The sequence below is a fragment of the Dendrobates tinctorius genome, unplaced genomic scaffold, assembly GCF_039654945.1.
Source record: "Dendrobates tinctorius isolate UK_male_01 unplaced genomic scaffold, ASM3965494v1 ptg000016l, whole genome shotgun sequence".
NCBI classification, from domain to species: Eukaryota; Metazoa; Chordata; class Amphibia; order Anura; family Dendrobatidae; genus Dendrobates; species Dendrobates tinctorius.
Genome location: NW_027361684.1, coordinates 2,692,060 through 2,708,923, shown reverse-complemented (window position 1 = coordinate 2,708,923; position 16,864 = coordinate 2,692,060). Strand labels below are relative to the sequence as shown.

At 43.4% G+C, this 16,864-nt stretch overlaps 2 protein-coding genes across 2 annotated transcripts in view; one reads left to right on the top strand and one right to left on the bottom strand.

Annotated features, from left to right (window-relative positions):
* The window catches only part of CLTRN (collectrin, amino acid transport regulator), an 86,536-nt gene that overhangs the window by 4,150 nt on the left and 65,522 nt on the right, over positions 1-16,864 (top strand). The window lies entirely within an intron of this gene.
* Positions 1-16,864, bottom strand: part of ZRSR2 (zinc finger CCCH-type, RNA binding motif and serine/arginine rich 2) — a 143,795-nt gene that overhangs the window by 104,140 nt on the left and 22,791 nt on the right. The window lies entirely within an intron of this gene.

The window sequence follows — 16,864 nt, the reverse complement described above, 5'->3', positions numbered from 1 at the left end:
ATTGAAACTAGAATTTCATGGTTTATAAAATGTATATTTATATAATAAATAGAGATGAGCAAGTCAAATAAATGCAAATTGAATTTGTGACAAATTTTTGGAATTTCACTGGATTTGGCAAATTTGAACAATTTGCCATTTACTTTGAGTGAATCACCAAAATACTCGCTGCCATTTTACAGTATATGTAAAATTCTATCAGCCAGAGAAGGTTCACATTACCTCGGGCATGGCTAAGTAGGCTTCATTATAATGGCTTGCTGCTTTCACATCACAGCGTGTAGCACAGCCAAACAGGACTATTGTAGTCTGTATAAAAGCAGAAGCAGGGAATGCAGCAGACATAGAGAGAAAGTTATAGAACAGTAGACAGATTCTACACACAGTGTTTGTTGTACAACAGCAGTGGTGAAGATCAGTGTGGTAGTCTGTGTAGAAAAGAGAATAATTAAGCAATTCAATTGACAGGAAGAGAGAGATAGGAGGAGATCTGGCAGCAGCAGTGATTGATCACAACAGTGATCATATTTATAGTGCATATGGCACCTGCTGCATTTCAGTTACACATTTTTTTCATTGTTCATGCAGAAGCTTGCAAATCAACAATATGGCTATAAGAAAAAATAATCAAAGCTCAGTGTCTGCCAGAGAAAGCATGCATGTCACAAGCTACTTGTACTTTTTATACAGTCTAATATGATACCTGTACCAACCGTGCCCCACCAATACTGGAGCCTTCTTTTTTTTCTTTTTGGGAAATGGGAAATGTATTTTAGAAAATACAAAAGAGCATTTAAAAAAATCCACAGACATTTGACTGCGATTGTCTGCCTCACAAAGTGTGCATACCATAAATTACTGTCTTTTTGCACACCTGTTTTAGTAGTCAGATTTGGCATCCATACACCTCATACTAATATTGTAGACTGTTGCTGCTGCTGGTTTGTGGATGTGTACCTAGCATTTCATACTTGGCATTTCTTGTTCAGTCCTTTTTGGGAAGGTGGAATTTGTGGTCAAAAACAGTGACAAACGTTAATTATAGTGTAGTAACAAAATGCATGCTAAAAGAAAAAGTGTCAATGAATGGGTTAATGTAAAAGAATAAAACTCAAACCATGTGATCTGGCAGTAAAAATGTAGGCGCTACAAGCAGTAGCAACCCACCACCATTAATCATTTGGGCAGTAGTACTACTAAACGCAGGTCACAATTGACCTCCTTTGCTTCTAGTATATTAGTGAAGAGGAAGTAGAAGACATTATGGAATATATGGTACATCACTCATCTCGGTCACAGCAGGGTGACGTTACTTCCAACAGTGACACCATCAGTTTGAGCATAAGGGCCCTGTCACACCTAGCAACTCACCAGCGACAACGATATGAACTTGTCAGGATCGCTGGTGAGTCGCTACATGATCGGTGCTGAGCTGCCAAACAGGCAGCTTCACCAGCGATCAGCACCAGTGACGACGAGCGCGCATCGCTGTGTACCTTAGATACCAGCGCGCTGATGCAGGGAGCTTGTATCCATGGTAAACAGCGGGTTTCTATGCGCGGCGCTGATCGCTGGTCTCCCGCCTACAACACGCAGCGATGCGTGCTGGCCAGCGGGAGACCAACAATCAAAAAAAAGTCCAGGGCTTTTGAGCACGATCAGCGATACCCGGCATGGGGGGGCGGTCGATGATACCTGTCACACACAGTGATATCGCTGTTACGTCACAAAACTTGTGACTCAGCAGCGATCTCGCTAGCGATCTCGCTGTGTGTGACGGGGGCTTTAAGCACATCATTAAAGGTACTGTCACACTAAGCGATATCGCTAGCAATATCGCTATAACATGTGACGTTATAGCGATATTGCTAGCGATATTGCTGTGTCTGATACTTACCTACGACCGCTCCCCCGCTGGTTATCGCTGATCGCGCGAGAACGTCCTGGACTGTTTCTCGTCGTCAGCTTCCTGCGGCGCTTCCTGTGGAGAGACGTGCGTGGAGCCGGGCGGGAGGACGTCAGGATCACCTAGTGTGACAGGTAAGTAGCGACCCCCGTCCCTAGCGATGTCGCTGGTGAGATCTGCCTGTGTGGCAGCTCACTAGCGACCACTTAGCGATGCACCAGCGATCCTGACCGCGTCATATCGCTGGTCGGGATCGCTGGTACATCGCTAAGTGTGACAGTACCTTAACTGAAAACTTTTAACACTGATTGCACAAGAGCCACAAGATATCACCCTTCACCCCATGTATCATTTTAATCAGTATAACAACGCCAGCCTGACAATGCCTATAGTTTACATAGCAAAATCCTACTGACAGGTTCGCTTTAAGCAGTAATCAGATAAACCATGATTGTAGGCAACCATGTGCATCCATGACCTCTTCCTCTTTAGGACCTAGTCACACAGTTTTTTTATGAGGATTTAAGCCCCCGTCACACACAGTTTTGTGACGCAACAGCGATCTCACCAGCGAGATCGCTGTGTGTGACACTTATCAGCGAAAGGCCCCCCTGCCGGGTATCGCTGTTCGTGCTTGAATGGCCTGGACATTTCTTTGATCATTGGTCTCCCGATGACCAGCACGCATTGCTGCATGTGGTAGGCGGAAGACCAGCGATCAGCAAGCTAGAGCTGGTAAGCAAGGTAAACATCTAAGTGCCACGCGGCGTTTAGAAACCCGATGTTTACCTTGGTTACCAGCTCCCTGCACCAGCGCGCTGGTATCTTAACGTACACTGTGGGTAACTAAGCGACGTGCGTCGCTTGTTACCCGCGTGTCGCTGTCCTGATCGCTGCTGAGATCTGCCTGTTTGGCAGGTCACCAGCGATCATGTAGAGACACACCACCGATCCTGACAAGGTCATATCGTTGTCGGGATCGCTGGTGAGTCGCTATGTGTGGACGGGGCCCTTAGAAGTGGATTTTACTGCAAATCCACATTAAAAAAAATGCTTCAAATACTCTTTAAATAAGATCCAGTTAATGTAACTGCAAAATGTTCAAAATAACGTGAACAAAAACTTCCCTTCACTGTGTGCACTACAGGAGCTTGTGCCATTAAAATCAGTCGATAACTTATTCAAATAGTATTTAACGCAGTTTGTGATCTGGATTTATCAGCACAATCTATTTCTAAATCCTCATTAAAAAAAACAAAAAAAAACTCAGTGTGAATTTACCATTAGAGTACTGAGTTTTGGATTTGTGCCTATCAAGCCTATGGTATACACTTTCAATATGCCCCAAATATCACAGAAGGTAATACCTCTAAGGGCTCATCCCCATTTGCGATAAAAAAAAACCGGTCTGATTTCTGGACTGTAAAAAAGGGTGGAGTGTTATGTGAGTGTCATGCAATTTCTATGCGATTTTTAATCTTTCCATCCGTTTTCTATCCATATGCAATCCGTTTTTTTTTTCTCAGCAACTCTTTTTCTACAGTCATTTACAGGACCATTTACAGTGTTCTATGCCACAGAATGGTGATGTGTCCGTTGAAAACGGATGGTCCGTTTTTGGTCTGTTTTTTAATCGCACCCATTGACTTGCATTGGTGACTTTCAAGCAAAAATCGCAGCAAATCGCAACATGCTGAGGTTTTTTTCTCAGTCCTATTTCGGATGAGAAAAAAATCGCAAGTGAGATGTCACCCATTGACTAACAATGGTCAGAGTGCAATCCGTGCTGCACTCATCCGATTTTCTCTCCAGTGAGTATGCGCCCTAATTGTTAGTGCGGTCCCCGGATTGGTTCAGTATGCCAAAAAAGGTTGTGCACCCTTGTTTTACACAATGGAAACTCAACTTCATAGAAGTTGAATATCTGTGTGCCTTGTTAGTTGGTAAATCTCGGTTTCTGCACTCATCCTATCTATTATATAAGCTGTGAATATCCGAATGTGTACTGTGTGAAAGCTGCTTGCCCTACTTTACTAATTCATAGCAGCTGACTTGGAATCGTGCATTACATCATGTAAATAATTTGTCACATTTTTTGCTTGGCTGCAGTGTTATTCGGAGGGAAAACCAAAGTGGAGAAAGAAACCTTTTATTAATATTTCCAAAAATACCAAAAAATCCTCTTATATAATAAAAAAGGAGTTTGTAGAGGGTCTGATATGGGTAATCCCAGAGAAATTGTCCACTGGGATACAAAAAACTAAACATAAAATAGCGCGTGGATTTTGGCGCTAATAAATAACACGCAAGGAAGAGCCTAGAGAAGATAGATAGTGCATCATCCCTTCCTTACAGTGGAGGTTGGCACCCCTGCTCCACGTAGACTGACCCTCCCTGACCTAATACTACTCATATGGACAACCACTAAAGATCAGGGTTTTTTTTATTATTTGCTGTCTAATGTTCATTTATCTGTTTGAAAGCTTTTCTCTAAATGCTGTTTTACAAAATATAGAAAATAAGAGCATTGGAAAAATGAATATGAATCACTATCTGGTATTAATATTAATCAAATATAGGTGATATATTTCTTTTTAATACACCATACACAGCAAAATGCCTGCGATCCTTTTATTAAAATGTTTGAAAAGGCCTCATCATTATCTCTATCTAATATATAAAGCTCAATGTGGGTGTGTATGTACAGTTGTGGCCAAAAGTATTGACACCCCTGCAATTCTGTCAGATAATACTCAGTTTCTTCCTGAAAATGATTGCAAACACAAATTCTTTGGTATTATTATCTTCATTTAATTTGTCTTAAATGAAAAAACACAAAAAGAATTGTCCTAAAGCCAAATTGGATATAATTCCACTCCAAACATAAAAAAGAGGGTGGACAAAAGTATTGGCACTGTTCGAAAAATCATGTGATGCTTCTCTAATTTGTGTAATTAACAGCACCTGTAACTTACCTGTGGCACCTAACAGGTGTTGGCAATAACTAAATCACACTTGCAGCCAGTTGACATGGATTAAAGTTGACTCAACCTCTGTCCTGTGTCCTTGTGTGTACCACATTGAACATGGAGAAAAGAAAGACTAAAGAACTGTCTGAGGACTTGAGAAACCAAATTGTGAGGAAGCATGAGCAATCTCAAGGCTACAAGTCCATCTCCAAAGACCTGAATGTTCCTGTGTCTACCGTGCGCAATGTCATCAAGAAGTTTAAAGCCCATGGCACTGTGGCTAACCTCCCTAGATGTGGACGGAAAAGAAAAATTGACTAGAGATTTCAACGCAAGATTGTGCAGATGTTGGATAAAGAACCTCGACTAACATCCAAACATGTTCAAGCTGCCCTGCAGTCCGAGGGTACAACAGTGTCAACCCGTACTATCCGTCGGCATCTGAATGAAAAGGGACTGTATGACAGGAGACCCAGGAAGACCCCACTTCTTACCCCGAGACATAAAAAAAGCCAGGCTGGAGTTTGCCAAAACTTACCTGAAAAAGCCTAAAACATTTTGGAAGAATGTTCTCTGGTCAGATGAGTCAAAAGTAGAGCTTTTTGGGCAAAGGCATCAACATAGAGTTTACAGGAGAAAAAAAGAGGCATTCAAAGAAAAGAACACGGTCCCTACAGTCAAACATGACAGAGGTTCCCTGATGTTTTGGGGTTGCTTTGCTGCCTCTGGCACTGGACTGCTTGACCGTGTGCATGTCATTATGAAGTCTGAAGACTACCAACAAATTTTGCAGCATAATGTAGGGCCCAGTGTGAGAAAGCTGGGTCTCCCTCAGAGGTCATGGGTCTTCCAGCAGGACAATGACCCAAACACACTTCAAAAAGCACTAGAAAATGGTTTGAGAGAAAGCCCTGGAGACTTCTAAGGTGGCCAGCAATGAGTCCAGACCTGAATCCCATAGAACACCTGTGGAGAGATCTAAAAATGGCAGTTTGGAGAAGGCACCCTTCAAATATCAGGGACCTGGAGCAGTTTGCCAAAGAAGAATGGTCTAAAATTCCAGCAGAGCATTGTAAGAAACTCATTGATGGTTACCGGAAGCGGTTGGTCGCAGTTATTTTGGCTAAAGGTTGTGCAACCAACTATTAGGCTGAGGGTGCCAATACTTTTGTCTGGCCCATTTTTGGAGTTTTGTGTGAAATGATCAATGTTTTGCTTTTTGCTTCATTCTCTTTTGTGTTTTTTCATTTAAGACAAATTAAATGAAGATAATAATACCAAAGAATTTGTGTTTGCAATCATTTTCAGGAAGAAACTGAGTATTATCTGACAGAATTGCAGTAGTGTCAATACTTTTGGCCACAACTGTATGTCCGGGATTGGCATCCGCACCGTCGCAGCTACAGCCTCAAAATTTGGCACAGTCACACGCTTGGACCTCGAGAGCGTCCTAGGCTTTTGCCCCTATCTACATAATGGGGAAAAAGTGTGTGTGTATCAAGCCCCGCCCCTCATTATGATGTCATAATGGTTGCCATGGCGACACTGATGTCATCATAGGTTGCAAGCCCCGCCGCTCATTATGATGTCATAATGGTTGACTATGGGATGGAGGATGTGTGATGGGTATATGGGCACTGGACTATGGGATGAAGGATATGTATGACGGGTATATGGGCACGGGACTATGGGATGGAGGATGTGTGATGGGTATATGGGCACTGGACTATGGAATGAAGGATATGTATGACGGGTATATGGGCACGGGACTATGGGATGGAGGATATGTATGACGGGTATATGGGCACTGGACTATGGGATGGAGGATATGTATGACGGGTATATGGGTACGGGACTATGGGATGGCGGATATGTATGACGGGTATATGGGCACTGGACTATGGAATGAAGGATATGTATGACGGGTATATGGGTACGGGACTATGGGATGGCGGATATGTATGATGGGTATATGGGCACGGGACTATGGGATGGAGGATGTGTGATGGGTATATGGGCACTCGACTATGGGATGGAGGATATGTATGATGGGTATATGGGCACAGGCCTATGGGATCGTGGATATGTATGATGGGTATATGGGCACGGGACTATGGGATGGAGGATAATTATAATTTGCTATAACTAACCACAGTTAGTTACTATGCCCGGGCAGCATAGTCCCAACATGGAAACTGCTGCTGGTACCAACCTATTGCTCGGTATCACCAGCAGAACACCGTAGCACCACACACAGACACACACACTCTATACGCTGTATGCATCACACTCACACATTCACATACACTCACACTCTCACAATCAGTCACACACTCACAGTTACACACTCACATTCACACTGACACACTCACACTCACACTAATACACTCACACTCATACACTCACACACTCAGTCACACACTCACATTCACACTCACACACACTCACAGTCGTACTCACTCACATTCACACTCTCACATTCACACTCACACTAACACACTGTCACACACTCACATTCACACTCGCACTCACACTTACATTCACACTCACACTCATGCACTCACACACACACTCACAAACACACTCACATTCACTCATACTTACACTCACTCTCACACTCACTCACACGCTCACATACTCACACTCTCACACTCACTCACACACACTCACAGACTCCCACACACTCACGCAGCCTCTTGCGCGGTACCACCAGCCGAACACCGTCGCAAACACGCTGCAGGCGCAGGTGCAGTGAATCATTCGGCTGATCCTGGCGGCAGATGCACGATGTGTCTACAGGCAGAGGAAGCTGGTGACATTAAAGGGGTTTTCCCATGAACGAAAGTTCATTTTAAAAATTGTCTGTGTCTGACTGTGTGCGGAGCATACCACATCTCCTGGGCAGGGGAGGAAGCAAAATACAATAATAATAAATTTTAATAATAATAAATTTTATTTTTATAGCGCCGACATATTCCGCAGCACTTTACATTTCAGAGGGGATTTGTACAGACAATAGACATTACAGCATAACAATAATCACATACAGTAGATTATACCAAATAACAAGAGGAGTGAGGGCCCAGCTCGCAAGCTTACAGTCTATGAGGAAAGAGGTAGACACGAAAGGTGGGTGGTAACAGTTGCTCTGATTGTATGGACCAGCCATAATGTTAAGTGTGTAACAGTACAGACACAGAGGGCTAATGGATGCATAAAGCATGTGGGAACATGATGCTGGGAACCTGGTTATGGTAAAACTTTTGGCTCTGCCACACAGGGATAGGTTAGGTTAATGTGTTGAGGCGATAGGCCAGTCTGAATAAATACGTTTTCAGGACACGCTTAAAATTGTGGGGATTGGGGACTAATCGTATTGACCTGGGAAGTGCATTCCAAAGAATTGGCGCGGCACGTGTAAAGTCTTGGAGACGGGAGTGGGAGGTTCTGACTATTGAGGATACCAACCTCAGGTCATCAGCAGAACGGAGGGCGGGTAGGGTGGTATACTGAAACAAGGGAGGAGATGTAGGGTGGTGCTGAGCCATGGAGGGCTTTGTGGGTGAGGGTAATAAGTTTATACTGAATTCTGGAGTGGATGGGTAGCCAGTGTAATGACTGGCACAAGGTAGAGGCATCAGTGTAACGATTGGTGAGGAATATGATCCTGGCTGCAGCATTCAAGACAGATTGGAGAGGGGAGAGTTTGGTAAGAGGGAGACCGATTAGAAAAGAGTTACAATAGTCGAGAATGAATAAGAGAAACAGTAAGAGTTTTTGCAGAGTCAAAAGTAAGAAAAGGTCGAATTCTAGAAATGTTTTTGAGGTGCAGATGACAAGAGCGAGCCAGTGATCGAATGTGGGGGGCAAAGGAAAGCTCGGAATCAAGTATGACCCCAAGACAGCAGGCATGTTGCTGGGGAGTAATAGTGGAACCACACACAGAAATAGCAATGTCGGGTATAGGTACATTAGTAGCGGGAGGAAACACCAGGAGTTCAGTCTTTGACAGGTTCAGTTTCAGATATAGTGAGGACATGATATTAGACACAGCGTTTAGACAATCGCCAGTGTTTTCTAGAAAGGCTGGCGTGATGTCAGGAGAAGAAGCGTATAATTGGGTGTCATCAGCATAGAGATGGTACTGGAAACCAAATCTACTGATTGTTTGACCAATAGGGGCAGTGTACAAGGAGAAGAGGAGGGGGCCTAGAACCGATCCTTGAGGAACCCCAACAGTAAGGGGAAGGCGAGAGGAGGAGGAACCGGCAAAAGAAACAGTAAAGGAGCGGTCGGAGAGATAGGAGGAGAACCAGGAGAGAACGGTGTCCTTGAGGCCAATGGAATGGAGCATAGTGAGGAGGAGCTGATGATCCACAGTGTCGAATGCTGCAGAGAGATCCAAGAGAATTAGCATGGAGTAATGACCATTTGATTTAGCTGTTAGCAGATCATTAGAGACTTTAGTGAGGGCAGTTTCAGTGGAGTGTAAAGAGCGGAAACCGGATTGGAGAGGGTCGAGAACAGAGTTTTCTGAGAGATAGCGGATAAGACTGGAGTGGACCAGGCGTTCCAGGAGTTTAGAGATGAAGGGAAGATTAGAGACAGGTCTATAGTTAGCGGCACAGTTTTGGTCGAGGGATGGTTTTTTAAGTAGTGGATGTATGATGGCATGCTTAAATGAGGAGGGAAAAATACCAGAAGAGAGAGAGAGGTTAAATATTTTAGTTAGGTGAGGGGTGACAGCAGGGGAAAGGGACTGGAGGAGATGTGACGGAAATGGGTCACTGGTGCAAGTAGTTGGGCGAGAAGATGCAAGGAGCCTGCTTACTTCTTCTTCTGTGACTGGTTCAAAATCAGAGAGTGAGTTAGATGCAGTGGGGGAGGGAGGACAGTGCATAGTATGAGGGGATTTGGAGATAATTTCCTGTCGGATCTGGTCAATTTTTTCTTTGAAGTAATTGGCCAGATCGTCAGCTCGGAGCTCCGTGGTTGGGGCCTGTACTCTTGGATTGAGTAGAGAATGAAAAGTGTCAAAGAGACGTTTCGGGTTATTGGACAGTGAGGTGATGAGGGTGTTGAAATAGGTTTGTTTGGAGAGGTGAAGGGCAGTGTTGTATGTTCTAAGCATAAACTTAAAATGGATGAAATATAATACTGACATTACAGCAGGGGATCACAGTGGATTCATTTTGTGCGGAAAAAAATATTTCACTGACTGTTTTTAAAAAATATTTTACCTCACAAAATGTATCCTCTGCGATCCCCTGCTGTAATGTCAGTATTGTCTTTTGCTTCCTCCCTTTCCCAGGAAATGTGGTATGTTCTGTACACGGTCAGGCACAGACAATTTTTGAAATGAACTTTCATTCGTGGGAAAACCCCTTTAAAAAGCAAATATCAACGCCACCATCAAAAAAAATACCAAGAATATACTATCAAAGAAAAGGACGGATATTCAAGTTACCACAGAAACATGACAAGGGGGATAGCACATGGGGTAGAAAGGTCAAAGAAGAGAGCACAGACGGGAGAAGTCAGCACATGGGGAAAGAGAACGTGGATAGGTGGGGGAGCACATTGGGGGGAAAGATTCTCAACACTGCAAAGCCTGCCCCCATCGCGACATTACCGCCCTCCCGATGCGATAGCATCCGGCCTCCATCTAGTACATATATATGTATATATTATTTTCATGTGACAAAATAGATTTTTAGCAGCGTCATCTTCAAATCTGGACTATGACCTGAAGACGTAGATATTATAGGAATTGCTGTATCTTGTTAATTCCTACAGGGGCTACTGTAACATTAATTTAGATACAAGGTTCTCTGAACAGAGTGATATACACCTGTACATGCCATAATAAGAGGACTGAAGCAAGGTATTTAGGCGCCGCAGGCAGATGAGGACAGTGGCGCTTCGCCCTCCAAGTAAAGGAATTGGTCAGGGAGTAGGGTAACAGGACCCCTAACACATCCCATCCCTTGCCCCCCTCCCCTACTCAGATGGATCAGATAATCTCTGATGATCACTTTTACCTTTTTCCACCAACAAGTACCAGCAAAAGTAATAAAAAAAAGTGATGTACTTTAAAGAGTGTGACTTAACAGGGGGTGCAATGTCACAGTTAGCTATAGAAAATAACAAATAAGCCTTATTCATCCCTCACAACCTATATGGTATTTTAAAAGGCGAACCCAAGGTTAGCATGGGAAGTATGGAAACCAATATAACTTACCCAAATGGAGGCCCTATTATAGTTATCAAATGCTGGATGCCTTAATTGAAACCAAACAGACCCTATATAGTTAAAGGGATATGTCTGATGCTGTTTGCGTTTGTAATGTAACACATACAGCTTGAAACAAAACTGGTGCAGTAATTATGTACTAATAGTGGTTCTGGTACTGGTGACATATTAATGTAGAGATGGTGGTTTTGGTAATGTAATCATGTAGTGAAGATAGTTTTGGTAATGTATTCATCACCAGGATCATTATCAGTACATGAATAATTCACCAAAACCACCATCACTACATGAATACATCACCTCTCCTCAAACTGCAATGCCACACACAGTATAATGGTCACCACAGCCTCCCACACAGTATGGTATCCACCACAGCCCTCCATATACAGTATGATGCCCAACACAGCTCTTTATATATATTAAGATGGCCCCCACAGCCACCCATAAAGTTTGGTCACCACAGCCCCCTATACAGTATGGTGTCCCACACAGCCTCTTGTACAAAGTACAATATCCTGCGCAACCCCCCATATACAGTATGATGTACACTACAGCCCCCTATATATAGTATGAAGCCACCCATACAGTATTGCTTCCACAGCCCCCATAAAAATTGGAGGGTCCTCTGCTGCCCCCATAAAGTATGATATACACAGTATAATGTCTTCCATAGTCTCCTGTACAATATGATGTCCGTAAAGGCCACCTATACACAGAATGGCCCCCACAGTTCCCATATATATAGTATAATGTCCCCAACAGCCCCTATACAGTATGTCTCCCACAGCCAGACTACAGTATCTTCATTAGAGCCCCCAGACAGTATGATGTCCCCCATATAGCATAATGGTCCTAAAACAGTTCACATGCAGTAAATTGTTCCCTACATCCCTCAAATAGTATTATGCCCCCCATACAGCATGATATCACCCACATCATTCCATACAATATGATGGTACCCATAGCTTCTACATTTGAATGGGAATAGTGGCCAGGGAATAGAATGCCGGCGGCTGGAGGAAGGTGCATGGCAGGCACTGGCACAGCTAGTAATTTTTGTTTTTCTAAATTGTTCTCCCCAGGGAGACAAGAGGTAGTGCCCTAGGTAGGTACCTACCTTTGCATGTCCGTTGTGCCAGCCCTAAATAAATGATAGGCCAAGCACCTGCAATTTCTGGAAAAAAAACTTCCGGCATGATTGGACAACTCAGTGTTAAGGTATGTTCACACATTGCGTTTTTGCTGGGTTTTTTTTTTTGCCACACACATTATTGCTGTAAAAAGACACAACATTTACTGTACCAGCAAAGTGAATGAGATTTCTGAAATCTAATGCAATATGAAAATTGAATTGCATTACTGCACTAGAAATATGAAAAATTGAGAATGCTTAGCGCATAAATTGGCCAATAAATGTGTACCTGGCAGCCACGATAAGGCAATTCTCGTTGCCAGGACCTAATGCCAATCCTCCCTTAGACAGACTACATCTATCTGGGAACCAAATGTGAATCCTCTCCTGGACTAAAGTCTATATCTCAATGGAGGGGTATGATCCTGTTGTAATTAAAAATGTGTGAGGCTAAGGGGCAGAGGTCTCAGTCAGAAGGCTAATACATACAAATATCAAAAGAGCTGACCGTCACATCCAAACATAAATTAGGTCTGAACAGTTACTTACCTAGAGCCGCCAACTCCTATACAAGCAAACAAATAAAGCAGTACTCTGTAGCGCTATAGCATGCAAACATGAAATATGAAAATTGAGTTGCATTACTGCACTAGAAATATGAAAAATTGAGACTGTCTAAGAGATGATTGGCATTAGGTCCTGGCAACGAGAATTGCCTTATCATGGCTGCCAGGTACACATGAATTTGCCTATTTATGCGCTAAGCATTCCCAATTTTTTTTTAGCAACCACATCACATTTGAAGTGACTTTGAGACGTCACTATGACAGAAAATACCCAAAAGTGACAACATTGTAAAAACTGCACCCCTCAAGGTGCTAAAAACTACATTCAAGAAGTTTATTAACCCTTCAGGTGCTTCACGAGAACTAAAGCAATGTGGAAGGAAAAAATTAACATTTAACTTTTTTCACAAAACATTTACTTTAGAGAAAACACAAAAATTTGTTGTGCAATTTCTTCTGAGTACACTGATACCCCATATGTGGGGGAAATCCACTGTTTAGGCGCATGACGGGGCTCAGAAGGGAGGGAGCACCGTTAGAGTTTTTGAACTCAAAATTTGCTGGAATCAAAGGCGGCCACCATGTTGCATTTGGAGACCCCCTGATATGCCTAAACAGTGGAAACCTCCCAATTTTAACTCCAGCCCTAACCTCAACACACTCCTAATCCCAACCCTAACCCCAGGACAACCCTAACCACAACCCTACCCTACCACAATCCTAACTCCAACACAACTCTAACCCCAACACAACCCTAACCTCATCACAACCTTATCCCCAACCCAAACCACAAAACTCCTTAACCACAGCCCTAATTCCAACCCTAAATACAAAGAATGGAAAAAATTACAATTTTTTAATTGTATCATTTTTATCTAACTAAGAAGATGACGAAGGGAGGGTTTGATCTGCTATTTTTTTAAAATTGTTACCATTGTGATAGGGTATATCACAGTGACCAAAATGAACCAATAGGAAAAATCTCCTTTTGTTGCCGGATACTGGCCAGCAGATCTTGGCAGGCGCACTGCGCATGCGTCCACCATTTACTTCCAGGAATATGATGTGGAGGACCGGGGGACGGAGCAGGAGGGCCCGGGGATGGCAAAAGTATCGGGGTCTCAAGAGACCCTATTTCTCTCTCCTCTGTTATGCAAGATCATATCAGAGGAGAGAGAAATTAATTGAAAATTGGACTTTTTTTTTGTGATTGCCATGTTATTCGGTGAATAACGGCAATCACGCGACAGAGGACGGTAAAAGATGACCCGAATCATGATCCGGGGTCTCAGCTACCCCTGGTACCTGAAATCCCTGAGATTTTGCGACGCTAGAGGGCGCTATACACTTATTTCTCAGGACCGTTACAAAGCAGTGTTGAGGAATAAGTAGCCTAAACTGCCGCCATAAAAAAGGCATATCAACGGTCGTTAATGGGTTAGAGCAAATCTGTCAACAGATTTTACATTCTTCATACATTTTAAATGGATTTTTAGACCAGATAAGGCTGCTGTAATTACTTTGAACATCCATGAGAGAACAGCTATAGAATTAAATAGCTCATGAGTCAAAGTGTACTCAATCTCTGCCCACCTAGCTGGACTGAGTAATAGGATTTCTCAGCAACAGGTGAAAGAGGAACCTTGAGGAGCTGCTCTCATTGCCGTTTGTGCACTGTGCTTAAGAGCAGTGCCGGACTGGGGTGCCAAGAGCCCACCAGTAACATTGTCTCTGGTGGTCCACTGTTCAGCTACATGCAAATATCACATTACCCTCATTCATATATTTGCCTATGTTTCTATATAATATCTAGCTGAAGAGCCCGGCGCTGCCCGGGCATAGTAACTAACTGTGGTTAGTTATAGCAAATTATAATTATCCTCCATCCCATAGTCCCGTGCCCATATACCCATCATACATATCCGCCATCCCATAGGCCCGTGCCCATATACCCATCATACATATCCTCTATCCCATAGTCGAGTGCCCATATACCCATCACACATCCTCCGTCCCATGCCCATATACCCATCATACATATTCTCCATCCCAAAGTCCCGTGCCCATATACCCATCATACATATTCGCCATCCCATAGTCCCATGCCCATATACCCATCACACATCCTTCATCTCATAGTCCCATGCCCATATACCCATCATACATATCCTCCATCCCATAGTCCCATGCCCATATACCCATCATACATATTCGCCATCCCATAGTCCCATGCCCATATACCCATCACACATCCTCCATCCCATAGTCCCATGCCCATATACCCATCATACATATTCTCCATCCCATAGTCCCATGCCCATATACCCATCATACATATTCGCCATCCCATAGTCGAGTGCCCATATACCCATCACACATCCTTCATCTCATAGTCCCATGCCCATATACCCATCATACATATTCTCCATCCCATAGTCCCATGCCCATACACCCATCATACATATTCACCATCCCATAGTCGAGTGCCCATATACCCATCTCACATCCTTCATCTCATAGTCCCATGCCCATATGCCCATCATACATATCCGCCATCCCATAGTCCCGTGCCCATTAACCCATCACACATCCTCCATCCCATAGTCCCATGCCCATATACCCATCATACATATCCTCCATCCCATAGTCCCATGCCCATATACCAATCATACATATTCGCCATCCGATAGTCTAGTGCCCATATACCCATCACACATCCTTCATCTCATAGTCCCATGCCCATATACCCATCATACATATCCGCCATCCCATAGTCCCGTGCCCATATACCCATCACACATCCTCCATCCCATTGTCCCGTGCCCATATACCCATCATATATATCCACCATCCCATAGTTGAGTGCCCATATACCCATCGCACATCCTCCATCCCATAGGCCCGTGCCCATATACCCATCGCACATCCTCCATCCCATAGTCCCGTGCCCATATATACCCATCATACATATCCTCCATCCCATAGTAGAGTGCCCATATACCCATCATACACATCCTCCATCCCATAGTCCAGTGCCCATATACCCATCACACATCCTCCATCCCATAGTCAACCATTATGACATCATAATGAGTGGCGGGGCTTGCAACCTATGATGAATCAGCGTCGCCAATTTGGTGAATTGGAACGCGCGGGGTTAAAATTTCGCCTCACAACATAGCCTAGAACATTCTCGGGGTCCAGACGTGTGACTGTGCCAAATTTTGTGGCTGTAACTGCGACGGTGCAGATGCCAATCCTGGACATACATACACACATACATACATACATACACAACTACATTGAGCTTTATATATTAGAAATATATTATATATATATATATATATATATATAGCTGAAGAGCCCGGCGATGCCCGGGCATAGTAACTAACTGTGGTTAGTTATAACAAATTATAATTATCCTCCATCCCATAGTCCCGTGCCCAGATACCCATCATACATATCCACGATCCCATAGTCCCGTGCCCATATACCCGTCTTACATATCCTCCATCCCATAGTCCCGTGCCCATAAACCCGTCTTACATATCCTCCATCCCATAGTCCAGTGCCCATATACCCATCACACATCCTCCATCCCATAGTCAACCATTATGACATCCTAATGAGCGGCGGGGCTTGCAACCTATGATGAATCCGCGTCGCCATGGCAACCATTATGACATCACAATGAGGGGCGGGGCTTAACACGCATACTTTTTCCCCATTATGCAGATACATACATACATACATACACACACTTGAGCTTTATATATTAGATAAACAGGTTAGTTTGTTAAATGAATGTTGAGATGACAACCTTTTCTGTACATAGCGAAACAAATGTATTGTGCAATCTCTTTCTCATACAGTTGTGGCCAAAAGTATTGACACCCCTGCAATTTTGTCAGATAATACTCAGTTTCTTCCTGAAAATGATTGCAGACACAAATTCTTTGGTATTATTATCTTCATTTAATTTGTCTTAAATAAAAAAACACAAAAAGAATTGTCCTAAAGCCAAATTGGATATAATTC